General features: G+C 37.8%; 1 pseudogene; it reads left to right on the top strand.

Moving 5' to 3' along the window:
* Positions 1-2,722: 2,722 nt before the first annotated feature.
* LOC149184183 (putative pentatricopeptide repeat-containing protein At3g13770, mitochondrial pseudogene) lies at positions 2,723-6,112 on the top strand (annotated as a pseudogene).
* Positions 6,113-19,751: the final 13,639 nt, after the last annotated feature.

The raw sequence follows: 19,751 nt of genomic DNA, 5'->3' as shown, positions 1-19,751 counted from the left end.
ACCACAAATCAAGTTTTGCAAGTGTGATGGATAGCCTAGATTTTGCATAATATTTTGCTTCAATTGAAAGACCTTGTCAGAATCCTGTACCCATAGTAATGATGAGTTACCAACAAGGGATTTTAAGAAAATTTGGAAGGAGTTTTGTTCTTTCTTCTCTCGGATATTAGATGTTTTAGGATCCGTATCGGTGCTATATGATGTTTCTGTTTCCTGTAGCAGGGATTGCATTGCGGGTACATTCGTCGACTGCAAGATCCTTGCTGCTCTGTGATCTATTAAGTTTGAGGGTAGATCCAATGAGAAGCGTTCAGGAGACCTCAAATTAGGGCTCGATCCGTCTTGTTTAGAATTAGATATGCCTAGGATGAGTGTATATCCTAGATCCGATATGGTAGCTCTAAGGTTTGTATACCTTACAGTGTAGGTGTCCGCGGCTGGGGCTGTCACCAAGGTATTGGGGTTTCTGCATCCCGTATACAGTACTGAGAAGCGCGACTCCACGAGATCCATAAGACTGCATCGAGCTCCAATCCCTTCTTCGTATGAATATGAATCAAACATGTAGATCCAACAATTTGACTTTTTCCCGTGCATATATAAATCACATTCAAGGATAGATCTATCCTCTGTAGAAAAGACAGATATCGTTGTGCTGCATTCGGTCCCTTGTTTATGTTCTTGTAATGGATCTGCTAAGACAGGAGACAGAGGTGAAAAGATCTTCGGATCTATGCCAGCCAACTATTGTAAGGATAGATCTAGCATGCATTGACTTATCAATGTATAGGGTTTCTACTTTTCCGATAATGCTTGGGCCAATCGAGCATCTGCGACGGCAAAAGGAAAAACCCCAATGATTTGTTGGGAGCTCCTGGCGGGTGTGGTTATGGATGCATATATCCACCCACTAACATCACAAAAGAGAGATCCATGTGAGCTATGTCGTGGCTCAACAGGTGCAGATCTAGCTCGAATAAAAAAATCAATAAAAAGAAAAATATTCACCTCTTTGTCACGGACCTTAGAAAGTTCAGATCTGGTAAGCGAAAGAGGTTGGGGAGAGAATCCATGGTGCCCTAACCCATCCAGCATAGTGCAAAGGCTCCAGATTTGTCCTTCGACATACTGGACGTGAGACACAACCCCATTGTCGACTATCACTTCAATTGTAGAGCGTAGCGAAACCTTAGTGTTCTCTATCATAATGCAACGAAACTCCAAAGAGATTAATTTTATATTGTGCATTAATAATATTTTAAAATTTTCTTTTTTATATTATGTATTAATAATATTTAAAAGTTTCCTCTTCATGGTCGGTTTTATTTGTGAAATAACTAATCCACATGATTAAATGTATGCATATTCCACCTACTTTATATTCCATCCACTCTAAAATTTCCTTTTTATATTATGTATTAATAATATTTAAAATTTTCATTTTATTTTTAAGTCATGTTTGTTTTATTTGTGAAATAACTAATCCACATTATTAAATGTATGCATATTTTACCTACTTTATATTCCATTCACTTTGGATTTAAATTTATACATATGTTTTTAGTCATTAAACTCATTTAAATTGTACACTTTTAATTATTATTATTATTATCTAATTTTAAAGGTCACAGTTAAGTGAGACACCAAATTGGTGTATGAGATCTTTGTTTTTGGAATAAGGAGACACACCAAATTGGTGTATGAGACTTTTGTTTCTGGGAAAGAGACCCACCTCCGCGATATTTGACTACTAAGTCTAATAAAACATACATACTCTACCCCTTAATTTTTAACCTCGAAAGAAAAAATGGATGTTCTTAACAATTAACAATTAAGCTCATATATATTCTTTAAAAATAAAACATGTATATTCTTTAAAGATAAATTTAAAATATAGTACAGAGTCCGAATGAATAAGTTATTTACAAATCTACATGTAATGGAGTAAAACATAAAACACATTAGTGGAAAGAGGCACTTAATTCCCAGCTATTTGTGCATTATGTGGAAAAATGCTTTACTAATCAGAATCCAAAAACTAGTCTCTTGGAAGGAGTCTTAAACATTTGGCTTTCATAAACATTTAAGGTGTTGCAGGTTTTTTCAAATCTCTGAACCCATCTTCGCGGGGAGAAACAAAAGGTTCAGGGACCATATACACAATTCATTTTATAGTTGTAATGCCAACTAGGAAAACTATCTTATATCAAGTCCAGAAAAAAGTCTCGGACTTATCCATGGTATTTACAGTTACAAGCACAACGTTATCATCTTCGTACCGAAGTCCTACCATGCAAGTATCTAGGGTTTCTTGGCGATAACTTCGAACTTGGGAAATGGCAACATCATATACAATCAAGAATATGTATGAATCAGAAGCCCTAGCAGAGCCGGGTCAAGTTGTTGTTTGATAATGAATTAGAAGTTGGATGAATGATCAATATTTGACAATGATTATCTGGGATCTCGGATATTGGATACAAGTAACTTTGGTTGATTGAGGTGGAGATTTTGTAGCCGAGGAGCTACGCCGAGAGCTCCTTATCGCATCTGTGCTTCTTCCATCCAAACTCTGAATAAAAAAGTTGTCCTTTCCTGAGAGTCACGAACTTGAGACCTTAATTTGTAGCCAAAGTTTGACTTGAGATTACAAGTCTAGCTACTTAGTGCTTCCTTCGGTTAATTAATCCTTTGTATTGTTTGTCTTAAGGCATAACACTCTCTTTCCAGGTCATTCACTTCAGACTTTTTGTGGTCCATATGAGCGTTCTATTCTCTCTGAGGGGTCCATTCCAGCCAACCCCACCTGGAACAAGAGGGCCCAGGGTTTCATAATCCGACAACATGCTCAATCGCGGACGCCCTGGATCCACCACTATAGCTGCCACAATATATGATCCAACAATTGCATTTCCTAGCCGGAGCTGCTCAGAGAAGAAAACTTGCTGAACCATCCTCAAGGCCAGGCGTTCATTTTGGGCTGCATGAGTACAGGCTTCCAGAGTGGGCTTCTGACAGTCCATAATACTGCAAAGCGTATCATGTTCAGCTTTTGCAAGGGAAAAATGTGCCATCAGTGATCACCTCACAACATTTGAAGGACGCAAATCTCTGTATGTACATGAAGTGAAGCTAAACTATTAGCCAATGGCATGGCAAGGAATTTCATACCATTACTGGCACAAGGATGGAGATATTACAAAAATTACAGACTTTGCTATAGCTGTAATATCCTGCATTGTCTCCATTATCAGAGTAACTTGTTATTTACGACTGTTGCTTTTACTCTGGGCAATGAAGTCACGCCATCGTCAATGCCAACTCAAAATGCCAATGAAAGATCACTCGGCAAAAATGGATTCTGTGAAGCGAGTAGAGATATTAAAACATTCTGTGAGCAAGGAAAATTGAACGAGGCAATGGGTTTTTTACATGTTATGGATCAACAGGGAATTAAGCTAGACCTCGCTGTTTATAATTCTCTATTGCAGACGTGTATTGACATGAAAGCAGTAGCAGAGGGCAGGCTAGTTCATGAATATATGATCAAAGATGGGTTTAAACCAGATACAAATTTGAAAACCAAACTTATTATCTTGTATGCTAAATGTGGTAGTCTTGTTTATGCACGCCAAGTGTTTGACGAAATGTTTGAAAGAAACGTGGTCACATGGACTGCCATGATTGCAGGATATGCTCAACATGGGTATGCTGAAGAAGCCCTATTGTTGTTTTCCAATATGCTAAGGGTTGGAATTAAGGCTAATCAGTATACTTTTGCAAGTGTTCTGCGGGCTTGTGCACGATCATGGGCTCTGGAACAGGGAAAACAGATACACAGTAGCATCCTTAAGACAAGATTTCGGTCGTATTTATTTGTGGAAAGTGCTCTTGTTGATATGCACTCGAAATGCGGAAGTATAGAGGATGCACGCCGAGTGTTTGACAAAATGTTTCAACGAGACGTGGTTTCATGGAATGCAATGGTTGCAGGTTATGTTGTGCAAGGGGATGCTGACAAAGCCTGGAGACTCTTCTGTCTAATGCAGCAGGCAGGAATGAAGCCTGATCAATTTACTTTCGGCAGCATACTACGAGCGTGTAGCAGCTCAGCAGCCTTGGAAAAGGGTAGCCAGGTTCATGCTTGCGTTATCAGGATGGGTTTTCAATCATATTCTGTTGTGGGAGGGGCACTTGTTGATATGTATGCCAAGTGTGGCAACATGGACAATGCACGTGTTATATTTGAATTGATGTCCCCAAAAGATGTGATCGCTTGCACGGCGATGATTACTGGTTATGCTCAACAACACGGTCATGATGAAGAGGCATTATCAATCTATTATGAAACGTGGCGTGCTGGTATAAAACCAGACCATGTTATGTTTTCTAGTGTTCTCAGTGCATGTGCTGGCCTTGCAGCCCTGGAGCAGGGCAGGCAAATCCATGCTCACATTTTTAAAGTTGAATCTGAGTCGTATATTGTTTTGGGGAACGCTCTTGTTGATATGTATGCAAAATCCGGGAGGATAGAAGATGCACGGCATCTCTTTGACACAATGCATGAAAGAAATGTGGTTTCATGGACTACCATGATTACAGGATATGGCAAGCATGGTCATGGAAAGGATGTTCTCCAACTTTTTGAGCGAATGCAACAGATGGGCATAAAGCCTAACGATGTTACCTTTTTGGCTGTTCTGTCTGCCTGCAGCCATGCAGGCTTAGTGGATGAAGCATGGCAATATTTTAATTCCATGATTCAAGATCACCATATTACTCCAAGAGCAGAGCACTATGCCTGTTTGGTTGACCTTCTTGGACGAGCTGGGAGCCTAGATGATGCACATAAATTAATCAAAGAGAAAGTGCCTTTTGAGCCCAATGCTTCAATTTGGGGTGCCTTGCTTGGTGCCTGCAGAATCCATGGCAATGTTGAGCTAGGCAAATTAGCAGCTGAACACCTGTTTGAGCTAGACCCCCAAAACTCTGGTAATTATGTGATGTTAGCAAACATCTATGCGGCATCTGGCAGGTGGGCAGATGCAGTAAAGGTTAGAAAAATGATGAGGGACAGAGGAATAAAGAAAGAAACTGGCTACAGTTGGATTGAAATCAAGAAGAGTGTATATACTTTTGTCGCGGGGGATAGATCACACCCTCAATCTGAGGAGATTTATGCAATGATAGATAACTTGACTAGTCAGATGAAGGAAATAGGGTATGTACCAGACACAAACTTTGTGCTGCATAACATAGAGGAAGAGCTGAAGGAATATATTCTTTGCCATCACAGTGAAAAGCTGGCCATTGCTTTCGGGCTTATTAGCACACCCCAAGGGACACTTGTACGAGTTGTAAAAAACCTTCGTGTCTGTGGTGACTGTCACACTGCCACCAAATTCATCTCCAAGATTGTTCAGAGGGAAATTGTAGTTAGGGACTGCAACCGATTTCATCATTTCAGGGATGGACTATGTACCTGTGGAGATTATTGGTGATTCACAGATTTTTTTAAGAGTTGGTCACACCTTTAGGCAAGCTATACGGTTATTATTATATTTGACCTTGTGGTGATTCTTCATGACTTCTGGAAAAAGATTAAAGTACCGTAATTAAGAATTGATTGGCATTGCTTCAGAAAAATAAATCTTCAAAAACAGATACAAAGGAGACATGGCATCGTTATAGTTATGGGATGTTTAATGCAGTCTTAGATTTAATCAAATTTTAACATAATTGGGCCTTCATAAGTAGCTTTTCACTAGTGTAAATTATGTTAAGCACCTGGGGGATGGCGTTAGAGCTATAAGAAATGCTTGCAATGGATTATTGTCCATCATTGTTATGGTCATGTCAAATCAAGGGCGATCAGATTTTACCTAGGGCTTCATCTGACAATTTGAGCATTATATTCAACCAACTTGGATAGTAAATACCATATTTATTTCGAAAGCAGATTTTGTAAGTAGGCCTAATATACATATGCACTGAGGCAGAAGGCAATTTTTTTTCCAAAGGAAAAAAACTACAATTTCATTTCAACTTTTGAAAAAGGAAAAAAATTGCATTTTGCAGATTCTAAAAGCATTCAGAATGTTCAGCCTTATGGCTCAGGAGCAGGGGAAAAACTAAAAACAAAAAAAAAACAAAGAAGAAGATTAAGTGATATAAAAATCACTTATCTTCTCTTTCATTCTCTGAACCTTCTGCCATCCCCATGCAGGATGGTCAGCAGGCACCATTGCCAAATCATTCTTGGTCACCTCTGGTGGATATTCTTTGTCAGAATCTGAGATTTCTGAAACATGAACTCTCTTTGTACCCACCATCCCGTCTTCTTTTCTGACCACCGCTTCATGGTGTTTCTCCACGTGGATCGGTTCTATTTCTAAGTTCTTCTGCATCTGAGGTGCATGTTCACCATGAACCTGGGTATTCTTATATTCTTGTTCTGTGGATCTGTTTGCTGGTCATATTTTCTTGATTAAATCTGTCAATCTTTGTCTGTTGGTTTACCTCTATGGTGCTCAAGTATAGTTCCTTTTAATTTATACCATTGGTGTAATATTTGGAGCAAATAAGTGTTGGGTATCTACTGTCAAAATTCCTTTGCCTCTATTGTGATTTGGCCTGATCAATTGCAATTTGTAATATATTTTATGACTTGCTACAGGCCAAATATATACATTCTCAAGGCACTTTTGAAGTAATTTGCAAGAATACAATCTTGATTGTAGGAACTTTAGAAAGAATTTAGGGAAAAAGAGAGCAAATTAGACATTGGGTTGACTACAAGCCCAATTAGACCAATATGTTGGGATTTGAACATGCAACTTTTGCGTATAAGCATGCAGAGTCAAATTTCTTTCTGTTTCAAGGGAATAAATTGAGTTGATTCTCTGTCATATTTGTTCTTAAGCGGCCTCGTTGTTTGAAGCATTTGCTCTTTGTTGCAGGAACCCTAATTCTGTCTAAAAAGCTAGACTCAGACAAAAAGTACATATTTTCTATCTCAAGTAGAGGTGAATTGTTGTTTTTGTTTTAGAATCAAGCTCAACTATAATTGATAAAACCCCTCCCAAATGCATTTGAAAACTCATTTGCAAACTTACACCCTAATATCCTTTGTAAACAGTGTTAAAAATTCAGCTCATGGTAAAAGTTTACTGCACTCAGAATAGAAAACAACTAGAAATGAATGCTTTAACCTATTATCAAAACTGTCAACCTGATCTGAACTCAAAAATTAAAACACATCACACTGAAAAAGTATGAGCAGTAAAAGATAATTGGACTGTCATATTTGCTACTGCTTTCTCGTTAATTTTGCACAAGAAATCTGCTGCAGAAAACTCAAAAAACCACTTATTGCAAGCACAAAAATTGAATGAATGACCCTACTCCCATTACCTGCTTGTGTAACTAACACAAAAAGTCGGGTTATGATCAAATTTGACTAAATCTGTTCTAGTGCCTCTTACACAAAATCTGACACCTTAATGCAAAGCCTCTCCTAATCAATCTAGATTGAACACAACAATGGGAGTGATACTGTTGTCACCTTAGCAACAACTCCCCTCATTTTATTTATGTACACAATCCAATACAAAGAAGGCTTCCCTAGTAGATCTCAAGGATCAAGTAACCCAACTAAACTTACGTTAAATGCCACTGAAGGGTTCTGCAACAAGGTTTCACCTAGGAATAAGGATAGAACAATTAGGGCTTTTGGTGGATTAAGGTATAATTCCAAGAAAGCGAGTTCAAGGTTTCCTATGTTCAATTGAGACTTAGGTCAACCTACAGAAGCTCAAATAAGTTCCCAAACACATACAGTCAAGAAATTGTACCTGGATGTCATAAACTAGGGTTTTAAACCAGAAATTGCAGCAATCAAATAGTTTATACAACAATAAAAAAAGCCTCAAATTGCATGATAAAAAAGTGCAAAATTAGGACTAAGTAAAGAGTAAACAAAAGAATATATTATGACAAATTTTCTGTGGTACAAACAAGAATAACAACATAATAAACCCTAGATGCCAACCTTAAATTATGGATGTAAAATGATACTCTTGCTTTTCCAATCAATTGCAAATAGATCCTAACCCTGGGACAATGACATCTAAGAAAAATAATGCTGAAAATGTATGATTTTGTTGTAAATAAACCCTAATTTACTCTAGAACAAAAAAAAATATTTACGTTTTAAAGGATTGAAACAAGAGAATAGACTAGCATCTTTCTCAATCTAGGACTAATGGATTCTAGGAGTAAAAGCCTATTTAAGAAAATGGATGGATATCGATTCAAATAAATTAAGGGAGACAAACTAGTGTCCCTCAATCTTTTAACCCTAGTGTCCAGGAAAATTCAAAGGAAGGGAGCTAAACCTTAGTCACCTCAAGAGAACTGGATGGAAAATCTTGGAGATTTTAGAGCCATAAAACATCAATAAAACCTTTGTGAAAATTTTAATGAACCCTAATCCATAAAAAAAAAAAATTGGAAGAATATAACTCACATTTTCATAGCACATATCATCAATGATCGCCAATAATCATCATCCAAGATAGAGAACCATCCACAAAATATCATCCAAGAGAAGTTCACTTCACTAGTGCTCCATAATGCCCAAGAAAGAAAAGACAAGTAACTAGTTCAGATTGATGATCCAAAGGTAGATCGACCTCTTATTTATATAGGAGCTACTAGGTCACTTTCCCTAATTTTAGTCTAAAAAGCCCTAAAATAAAAATAATCTATGATGCAAGGTGGATAGGTCGCAAGTCGATCGCCAAAGATAGTTAAACCAAATTAAATAATAGGAAAATATGCCTCAATTAACCCACATGTGTGAGTTAAATTCCCTCCAAGGGTGACATCTTCATCCAAAAGGCGTCTCTTCATGAAATGTGCAATGAATGGCTTTAAGGGGTTCATCTTATCCCAAAGGTCACATATCCTCATCAAATGATGCCACATCATCAAGTAAAAAACTTCTCAAGCCCAATGCCATCTTCATGGACACCCACGTCATCATCAAGAACATCAAATGGAGGACGTCATCATGTTAGGACATCATGTCATCATGGTTAACAATGTACATTCCCCTCCAAAGTCGTCCCATGCCATCATTATCATCAATCGTCCTCAAGAAGAGGGCGATGTTCATTAAGTAGGTGCAATAATAGCATAGTGATGTTCTACTATCTCAAGGTTACATCTACTCTCAAGGAAGCGTCTTAGCTCTTGTTAGACTCCTATCCTCAGGGATTGGGTGAACAAATTGTAAATATGTAAATAAAGGAAAATGAATAGTTAGAATAGGAAGCAACCTTGGAATTTGAATCCAAAAGGTCATACCTCTAAATGATAGTCTTGATCCTTTATCAATTTATCATTATAAGGTTTTTTCTTTATGCTATTATATGACATTGCATGCCTTATCATTGAAAACCTATCAAACCCTAACTTATAAGAGCCCTCTAATTTTCTTAGTTGGACAAAGGATAGAGTGTTTTGTACTATGGTAAAAATATCTTAACCTTCCTAACTCCGCAAATACCCTATCAAAATTATTAAACCTCATCCATCACCTCGAACACTTCTTATTGAATATCCCTTAGGTGATATGTACAGGGAAACCTCCCTTCTAATTCAAACACCACTAAATAGTTGGAGAAAGTCTACTGAGGTGACAATGGTGGCCAATCTCTTGTTGCCACGAAGTCTGGGTCTACCTAGTGAGGCTTTGTATTAGTTCAACTACATTTTGCAATAACATTTTTGGCATTGTGTTCGGGGAGGAGTTGAGCCCATCTCCTTGTGATTCGAAGTCTATGCTTCAAGATTTGTTGATGAGAACATCCCAAATCTTAAGTTAGAATTTCTCATCTAGTGACTCCATTGAAAGAACAAAGTCCTAGTTCTTCATTGATCTTCAAAGATTCCATGCTTGTAGGGTGAAGCAAGCATCTTTCAAGGCATTTAAGTTCACCTTGGAAACTCCACAATTGATTGTTATGCAAAATTCAAGATAATGGCTCCTTGGGATTTGCATGAAATGTACCCTGCTCTGGATGTTAAGGATATTCCTGGATATCCTAACCGTTATGGCACAAATTGTATATGGATTCTCTAAAATTTGATGGTGAACCTTCTTCAATGATTGGTCAAGTGGTAAAATTCCTTAAATATGCTTCAGATATCAATCTGGTGCATGAGGAGGCTCTCATGATGCTTTTCATTAATCCTTGCGGGAAAGAGTAGAGTGAATGGGCTAAATATGCTTGTGAACTGAAAAAAAAAATATCTTATATATTTATTGAAATTTTTCTTGAGTATTGGGGGGGTTATATTTCAAAGTTACGAAGACACCCTTCAAAACTTGGTCAATTCCCTTCAAGAGGAAAGCCTCTTTGACCGTTTTGAAGATGTAGAAGAGGAAGATGACGAGGAAGATTATAGTAAGCAAAGAGAGGATATCCTTCTTAATCATCAAAAGGAACATGTTGAACAAGACCATGAGGAAAATCATGATCCTAATGAAGCTTTTGTATATGAGTACAATCATGACACAAACAAAGATCCCAAAAGTGACGGAGAAGATCCTATTGGTGATGATACCTTATCACATAAAGATGAAGTAATCCCTATCATTTCTATAGTTGTTGATTTCAAAGACACATCTTTTGGAATCAAGGAAAAGGAAAACCCCATAGAAAATAATATTGATGATTATTTGCATATGGAAAAAGGGAAATGGGATGTGAGATGTTATCAATTCAATGAGGATCCAATTTATGATATCGACATTGATACTAATGTTGATCCTACCCAACTTTGCACATCATATGATGATCAGGAAGATATGATTACCGATATGTTTAAGCTATTTTGGCTTCCTTTTGATATCATTCCTCAATCATTCTTAGATTCCATGGGTGAGCTAACTTTGTTTAGCCCTTTTGAGTTTGAATTTTATGACAAGAAGCCTATTGTCGAGATCTTGTCCTTCATTTTTTTTTTCTTCATGCCACTTTTAACATGTCCATAGTGACATCAATGAGAATTGTACGTTTAAAATAACTATTGGGAAAAAATGTTTAAAATCGACAATTGATTACTCTATTGCCAAGTTGATAAAGAAAGTGCAACAATGTGAGAAAGATTATTATTTTCCCTTGTCATCCTGAAATTGTTTTACTTCCGAGTGTAAAGACCTGCAGATCCCTTTTCATGATAGCCAAAGTGAGCCATGGTTGATTTATTGCATTTTTCCCACCGCTCAACCTTATTGCTTTGATACGGTTTTTGAGTATTATGAGATAGTGGTTCCTACTATTAGGGGAATTTTGAGGTCTAAAATGGGCCTTCTAAGGAAATTATAAAATAATATTGGAAATAATAAAATAAGATTAGATTACATCATCAAATTTTAGAGGGAAAAAAGAAAAAACTATTTGTTCAACTCGTATTTTCAACTTATTTTCCTCTGAGTTTACTCAAATTTCGAGCGAAAACACTCATTGGATGCAAAATTTGATTCTTCATCCAAGGAGTACTCATGTCGCATACTTTCGATGGACCCTACTACATAAAAAATGAGAAGTACATGAAAAACGTGCTTGCAATCACGTTTTTTCATGTAGCAGGGTCCATCGAAAGTATGCAACATGGTTGCTCCTTCGATGAGGAATTAAATTTTGCATCCAACCAATATTCCCACTCGAAATTTGAGTAAAAACTTAGGGAGATAAGTTGAAAATACTAGTTGAAAAAATAGTTTTATTATTTTATTATTTTTTTTAATCTTTTACTCCAAAAATGGTGAATCATCCCCTATGGTTGACATCATCATCTTGAATCTTATTCGTTCTTATAAAGTTTATTTTGGTTTTACATTTTTCTTAGGAGGCCCATTTTAGACCTCAAAATTCCCCTCATATGATTGTGGTATTTCTTTGTTCTATCTCATGATTAAGCATAGGGGTAAAAGGTTTGATATTGATCTAATAACATTTTGGCTTCATTGGTTGTATGATTATACTTAGTTGCCGTAATTCTTGTTAGTATAGTGAATGTATGATTGAGTGTCTTGAATTTGTGTGTGTATCTTTCTTTTCATATGGTTTATACTAACTTCCTTTCCTAATGGTTGGATCATATTTTTTTCTTTTAGCTAATGTTTTATTTCAACACTTTTTTAATCCTATATTGCAAGGGTGATGACCAACACTCTGCTCAGTTGATATCAACAAGTTCTTGTGAGTGTACAGGTAATAGGTCTACAAAAACCAAGGATTGTTGTGATTCTCATGCACACCTCGTTTGAGTACATTGATTATGTGCTCTACAATGAGTACATGTCCTCGAGTTGGAGCTAGAAGTTACCCACCAAAAATTGGGTAACCTATAGGGGGATTTTTTTCTCTTTTTATAGCAAGCCAACCAACAAACCCATGATGGTATGCACATAACATTAGTTGGGTTTCTCCACCCATCTCTCTAAGTAGATCTCTCTCCCATTTGGAATTATTCTTGAAGAAGATGGGCCATCTCTTGGTAGGTGCTCTATCCATTCTAACAATAATGTACTTTCATTTAATGTTAAGGTAGTATTGATATGGATCACAGGGTAAAATATATGATTGATAGATCTTGGTTGTATCTTTGTTCCCATACTTCAGTTGGGAGGTTATTCTTTGACTCTATTCCAACGATACCTACTCTAAGGTCTTAGGGTCCAGGAAGGGATCTACTAGGGAGGAACAAGTTGATGTAGTGTGTCTATGCTAATCTGTACTTGCCACTTTCCATATCCATTTTTTGGGTTGGTTGTCGCTGATCATTGGGATTATCACTTTATATCCACATCCTCGAGTTAGGGCCTGTAAACTTGGCCTTGGAGATTGATGCAACTAAAAGAAATTTAAAAACATATAAAACCACAATGAAAAAACGTAAAATACAATAGATGGTTAGGACACTATTTAGCATGTGGTAAAATCCCTAGCATGAGCTCTACCCCCTCATTAGCCATCACCCAGTTCCGCAAGCATTTAATGTTTCATCTAAAAAAGGAACTCTTGAATGTCCCAACTCCAATGAGCGAGAAATCACTACATCTTAGAGAAGTATTGGAAAAGCATAAAGCAATCTTGGGCTCCTAATCTATACACCAAATAATGACAAATAATTAAAGTAAAAAGGTGCATCGGAGGTTGGAGAAATAAGGCCAAGGAAAAGGGTAATGCATGCCACCATAATTTTTCCCTCCTTGAATCATTACACTCTGGATGTTGGACTCCCATTAGTTGGTCTCATGGCCGCGACACTTTTCGTGAAGTTTCTCCCACTCCATGACCACCATATCACACACACCTATGGATTGATGGGATAATCAAGGACATGAAGCTTTTGTTGGGGGATGGAAGCACCTAATAGGGTTGTTGACTTAATCATACCTAACATAAGGGGTAATTTTTTTACAGATCCTGATCTGGTTAGATATTTGAAGGTGATTTTTTTGTGAAGTATTCTTGTGCCCCTAACATTAGATATGGTTCATTATGATGATTTAATGGTTTCATGTCCCTAATGAAGATGATCTCACTTAATCTTGAGAGTTTTTGTTCAAGTGGTATCACATATGCAGTGGAGATCCCTTGAGGGACGATTTGGTTCTTATTCAACACCTTCTAATGCATATTTTTCCCCATTCTAAGAGAAGACCTGACTTTGTGGCCCCAATATTAGTCCTCTATAGATGAGAATTGGGCCTTGAGAAGCTTCCAAATTATGCTACACCTCGTGATGAGCTTCTCGATTGTAAACCACTGCGCTTAAATTCTTTTCCATTAGACTATTTGATGATGTTCTTAGATGGACCCAGAATGATCGTAGGCTAGAGTTGACCCTGTCTTATGGACGATAACTTGTTCCAAAGCCAAGATGGGAATGGTTATCACTAAGATGAATTGGGAGAGCTAGCACATCCCTTTATGATTCAAACACTTTCCCTTAAAGGTGCCATGTCACTCCCACATTCATGAAAAGATTGAAGTAGGGCTTCTCTTGGATGACCTCATAGTGGAGGAGGCACTTTTTGGAGATGTAGACATGCACTTTGAGACTTTATTGGACTGAGGAGTACTCATGGTGATCCAAAATGGATCCAGTTTTTCCTCCAGATCAAAGTCTTCAAATTTAGTTGAAACTTTGAAAGTAGAATCAAGTTGAAGTGCTCGTCGATACGATTCCAACGGTGTAAAAAACATGTAAATTTGAGTCCGGATGAAGTTAGGGCTAGTCAAATTTTTTGGGAAAATTAGGGCAAAAGTCAAAAAAATCAAAGGTCAATGGTCAATAGTCAACCAAGTCAATGCTTACGTCAGCAAGGACACGTGTCAACCCGGGAATGAGCCACGGGTCCTGGATGATTTCAGCAAAGGAGGTGATGTTGTAGATTTTGATTCGTTGATATGGGCCAATCCAGTGCTGACATGTGGCAGCCTGGATTTTGCCCAATATCACCTATTTTCCAAAATTTTGGGGATCAGGGAGGATCAAACCCCTGACCTCCCGGAAGACTGAGTTTTCACTGAAGGGGCCACACCAGATGGGCTACGATGGTTCTTGTTAAGATTGCGGATGACTTTGTATTTATGGTTGCGGGATTGGAGGCACCGGAAAAAAGGGCCGACGGTCGGGGTCAACCCCACGGCTGCCAGACCCCTTAGTTTGTTTTGGAATTATCCCACATCCACCACAAAAGACAACCACATATGGTATATATAACCATATATCCCATGTATAAGCCAATGGAGTGCAAAGATATATGCCACCAAAGTTTCATGTGAATATATGTTGCTATGTATGAATATTAATCCATATCAAAATGCCGGAGTGTCAGGCGGGGGTTTCAACCCACCGACCTCCAACATTATATACCAACGCCTTCACACCTTCGGGCTAACCACAATGCCAAGGGCGGAGCTTGGTAAACCAAGCCACCAAAACTTTGTTTAAGGTTTATGCAGGTGTCGAACCAGTCAAACCACCAGTGCACAGACCAAGGTGGTATTGTGCAGACAGAAGTGGTTTTGCAGAGGGCAGAGGCGGTTTTGGATTTCTCCGAGGGTCTGGAGGTCACAGAGGCCAAATATGGGCAAGTTTATACTTGTTTGACTCGAAATTTCGAGTTGAACACAATGGTAAGATCCTTTTTCACATTTGAGTCTCTGTTTTTGAGCTCATGTCTGTAAAAGCATTTTGAAGACTAATAAAGCGGTCACATTGGACGCTAAGGACTAGGAGAGGCAACCATGAAGTCTGGTGAACTCCATTATCAAATTGTTGTTGTGTTGGTATGTATGATTATGTTTCAATTTGCTTATGTGTTTATGTTATTTGCAATATTTTCGATCCATTGCACTAAGTAACATAAGAAAACTTCACATAAAGTCTATAATACTTTTTTCATTAACGGATCACATGGATGCTTTCCTCAATTACTTGATGCCTTATTTCCTATTTTGGAAGATGACATCATGGCGATGACCATTTTTTTTCCGACACGTGGATTATTTTTGGCATTTTGTTATGTTTTAAATCTATTCAAGGTTAGATTGTGACCTTTGATCTAGTTGAATGCTCAAGTAATAATTTTTTAATGCTTTGCTTGTAAAGTTAGTGAAATAAGACTTGGTTATCGTCATATAAATAAAGGGGAGTATTATTCACTCACCCATCATCACACTTTTAAGTTTTCTCCCTTTGAAAGTGTTAGAGTCAATAGTTGCATACTGCCACCAGTGATCAAATATGCTCTTAGAGTGGTCTTAGGGTATCAAAGTCAAATTTTTTCATTTTAGTGAGTCTTCAAGTAAATATTTGGTCACTGGGTATTAGGTCTAAGATTTGTTTTCACTCCTTCCAAAGTCTTCCAAGTATTGTTTCATGTCACCATTCGGCTGAGTGTACCATCATTCAAAGAGTTTTCATCATCATTTCAGGTTCCAATGGGTCATTTTACACCTTGTTCATGCTTCAGTTATACTTAGGTAAGGCTCATTTCCCTCTCCTAGGGTTTTGAAGGTAATTTTTCTTAGATGGTCAAATCATCAACAAAACTTGTATCCTGATGCTCATACACATTCCTCTATCCTTAATATACCTTATTAAACACTTCCCATCATTGATATCCCTCAAATTCATCATTTTCCCACAAACCCTAGCCTATTGCTACAATTTGACACTTTTCTAAGTTAGGCCTGTGTTTTGCCCTTTCAGACCCCTTCCCCTCACTCAATCTTTGAAATTTCACTTTCCCCTGCTTCCTAACATCCCTCCCTACTTCCAAAAAATTTTCTCAAGAAATTAGAAACCCCTTATCCCCTTCATTCCCCTTCATTTCTACAAATCCCTTGTTCCACACATGAGTATAGGTTTTATTAAAATGATGTTTCTGAGCAAGAAAAGATGAATTTGACAAAAGTGAGAAAGATTTTTGTCCATCATAGAATAAAGAAGAAAAATCTCCTTTAGGTTTTACACAGGTCTCATGGTTTGGGAGAAATGTCCAAAACATCATTTGCCTCAAGAGAGTTGCTGCACTTCTAGAGTGACTTTGGGAAAATCAAGACTTTTCCTAGTGGGAGTGACCAAATGACTTGTGTGATAATTCAAATGATAACTAGCCACAGAGATATTTCCAATGAGCTATCATGATCTCAATTTGGAGTTGAGGAAGACCTTCAAAAGTTGACTGCAACATCACTCTGCATTTTGGCAGCCTCATTCTGCACATTTTGACTAGTCTTGGTAGATTGAGCTTTTGACAGGGAAAGTGAACTCCAAATTTAAAAATTCAAGATTTTCTAGAAAGTAGAATTGAATACCTTTCCAATGAGCTATCATGGGCTCAGTTTCGATATCGAGAAGGCAGTCAAAAGTGAACTTTAAGTGGTGCTGCGCTTTTGGCAGGAGAGCTTAAAACCCCTCAAATTCTCAAGGAAACTCTAAATTTCTCTCTCCTTCCATCATTACAAGTAAGTGTACATCCCTCACTTTGTTTTGGTTTGCAAATCCAATTTTTAGCATCATTTTCCATGCTTAATACGAAACCCTAAAATCTCCCTAATGATGCCTAAAACCCTAAATCCTCATTGTTCATCTTATCACCTATTCCTACAGCTCTAAATTCACCTATCCCTATTCCCCCATCACCTTGTCCCTTTTTCCCTTTACCCCTATTCCATATCATTCCCATTCCCTTTGTCCCTCTTCCCCAAGAGAAAATTCTCAAGCAAACAAGCCGACCCTCTCATTTCCTACTCCCTCATTAATTTTTACCCATAAAGCCATTTCCCATCCCCTCACTCCTAAAACACTTTCACTCATTCCCTTCATACAACCTCTAGCCTTGCAAAACATGGACATAGAGGACAGAGACTATGAGGAAGAGAACACAGGCAGTGACACCTCGACAGATAGAGCTAGGCAGTAGAGAAAACCACAAAAGGGAGGCTCAAGTATAGGCTCTAGTGGACAATTTAGAGAGGGCCAAGTATGTCATAACATATTTGGAGCAAGAAAACAAGCAATTGAGTGACAAACAAGTCCTCATGGAGCTAGAAATGCTCAAGATGAAACGACAAAGTGGCAAAGAGGCACAAGTCACTTTGACCCCTATTGAGCAGGAGATTGAAAATGATAGGGAGACTTGGCTTGAAAGAGTCAACCTACACCTTGAGAAGCTGCTACGGAAAGCCAACAGAGATAATCAAATGATCAGACACATGGCTTATCATTATAGGACCCGAAACAAGATTTGCAATATGAGGGTCAAGAGAATGAAAGCTAGGCTAAGGCGGGCCTTGAAAGGCAAGAAAGAGGAGGATAGACTTAGAATGTTGGCTAAAGCCTCCTTGGCTCATCAAATCACATGATGGTGGTGCTTCACACCAATTTTGGGCAAGTTTTAAACAAATTTTGTCATTTGCAATTTTGAATTTCATTACACAGAAAAACTGCCTGGCACTGCGCTTTTCCTAGGGGCACCCATTGAAGAAATGGCTTGCATTTTTGGATTCAGAGTGATGAGGACATGCACCCTAGCAAGTTTCAAAAGTTTTGGGGCAGAATTGGTCCACCAAAAGGTCAAAAAACACCCTAAAAATGACCTTTCTGCCACTTTTTGGACACACAGAAGTAACCTTGGGAGAATAAAGTTTTGAGGGGTCAAATGAGCTCCAAATGCAGAACATTTAGGTGTTATAGAAATTATACTTGAATACCTTTCCAATGAGCTATCATGGGCTCAATTTGGATGTCAAGAAGGTCTCCAAAAGGGACCTGAAAGTGGTGTTGCGCTTTTGCCCAGTGGTGCTGCACTTTTCACAGTTTTTGCTCAGGGTTGCTATTTTTCTAGTTTTTTACTGTAATCATGGATTTTCTCTCATGGTGGATAATTTACCTATGTAAATGATGTCATGACTTGTAAATATGATGGATAAATAGTAATAGAATGTAGATTCATTGCTTAGGAGTTAGTTTGAGCTCAAATAAATCAGTTTTTCACTTTTAGAGGCAAGTTGTTGAGATGCCTATATTCTTGTTTTCTTGTCCAGTGTTGGTTAGATTAGATTCTCATCTTGGGGATTCAACCCCTGAGGATGGGAGGAGGTTGAAAAAATGCCCATATCTTCTTCTTCTTCCTCATTATAAAGGGTTGGACTCAGTTGGATGCTCAAACCTTGATTGTACATCTTTGTAAGAAGTTTGGTAGGAGACTAATAAGAATTGTAGCGATTTTTATGGGATCCATGTGGTATGGAGTTTTAGTATAGTTTCTTATTTTGTGATCATATGTTAGAATGTTTTGTATGTTTCATTAATCATTCCATTGCTTCTTAGTGAATTTTTTCAAGTTGATAGGCAGAATCCATCACAACACTGCTCTGCTTTGGGTAAATATTCACATTTATATGTTTTCTACTGTTTAAGAAGGATCCATGATTGTCACATGCCCTTCTTAGCTTCTCACCAGTCTTAAACATCTCACCTCATCAAGCCCTAAAGTGCTAAAGCCTATGCCTACCTTGCCCCATAGAACACCCTGCATTTCTGACCTAATTTCCCAGACCTAAACTGCCTAACTCCTCTTGATCCAACAAAACCTCTACAAAATCCAATCAAAACTCTCAAGCTACTATACCTAGCCTAAAATCCTTTACCTGATCCAGTCATCCTGACTGAGATCTTTATGGAGAGAGCCCTCTCCCGATGTAGTAGGGCTAGCTACTTGGCTAAGTGTGGTTTCTGGTTACCCTGGCATTGCCTTCCTTCAGCCTGAGGTTCAATCCAGGTGATAATAGTAAGTGCATACTAGTTCTTTTCTTCTCTTTTACTTGGCTACATTGTAGTCCTATGGTGCATATTTGTCTTAGAGAAGTATTTTTGCATGAGGAAGATTTCTTAGGATTGATTGAAGAGGTTCTCATGGAAATTTGTAAGTTTATTGCTTATTTTCTACATTTATGTTATTTTATGTGAATTAGGATTTCTATATGTACCATGTTTAAAATCACTATATTTATCTCGAAATCTTGACTCCTTATGACATGAAAAGTTGTTTTCCTTGAATCCTTCAAGATAACTTCAAGTTGTGCATATGTTTAATTTAAAATCTCTCTCTTAAGGAAACCACTAGGGTTTGTAAGAAGACGATTTAGCCCTCTCAC

Source organism: Pinus tabuliformis, chromosome 3_2, assembly GCF_031772625.1.
Source record: "Pinus tabuliformis cultivar Carrire ecotype Pingquan chromosome 3_2, CPIR1, whole genome shotgun sequence".
NCBI classification, from domain to species: Eukaryota; Viridiplantae; Streptophyta; class Pinopsida; order Pinales; family Pinaceae; genus Pinus; species Pinus tabuliformis.
Note: the sequence above shows the minus strand (reverse complement) of the source record. Positions and strands in the feature narration are given on the sequence as shown.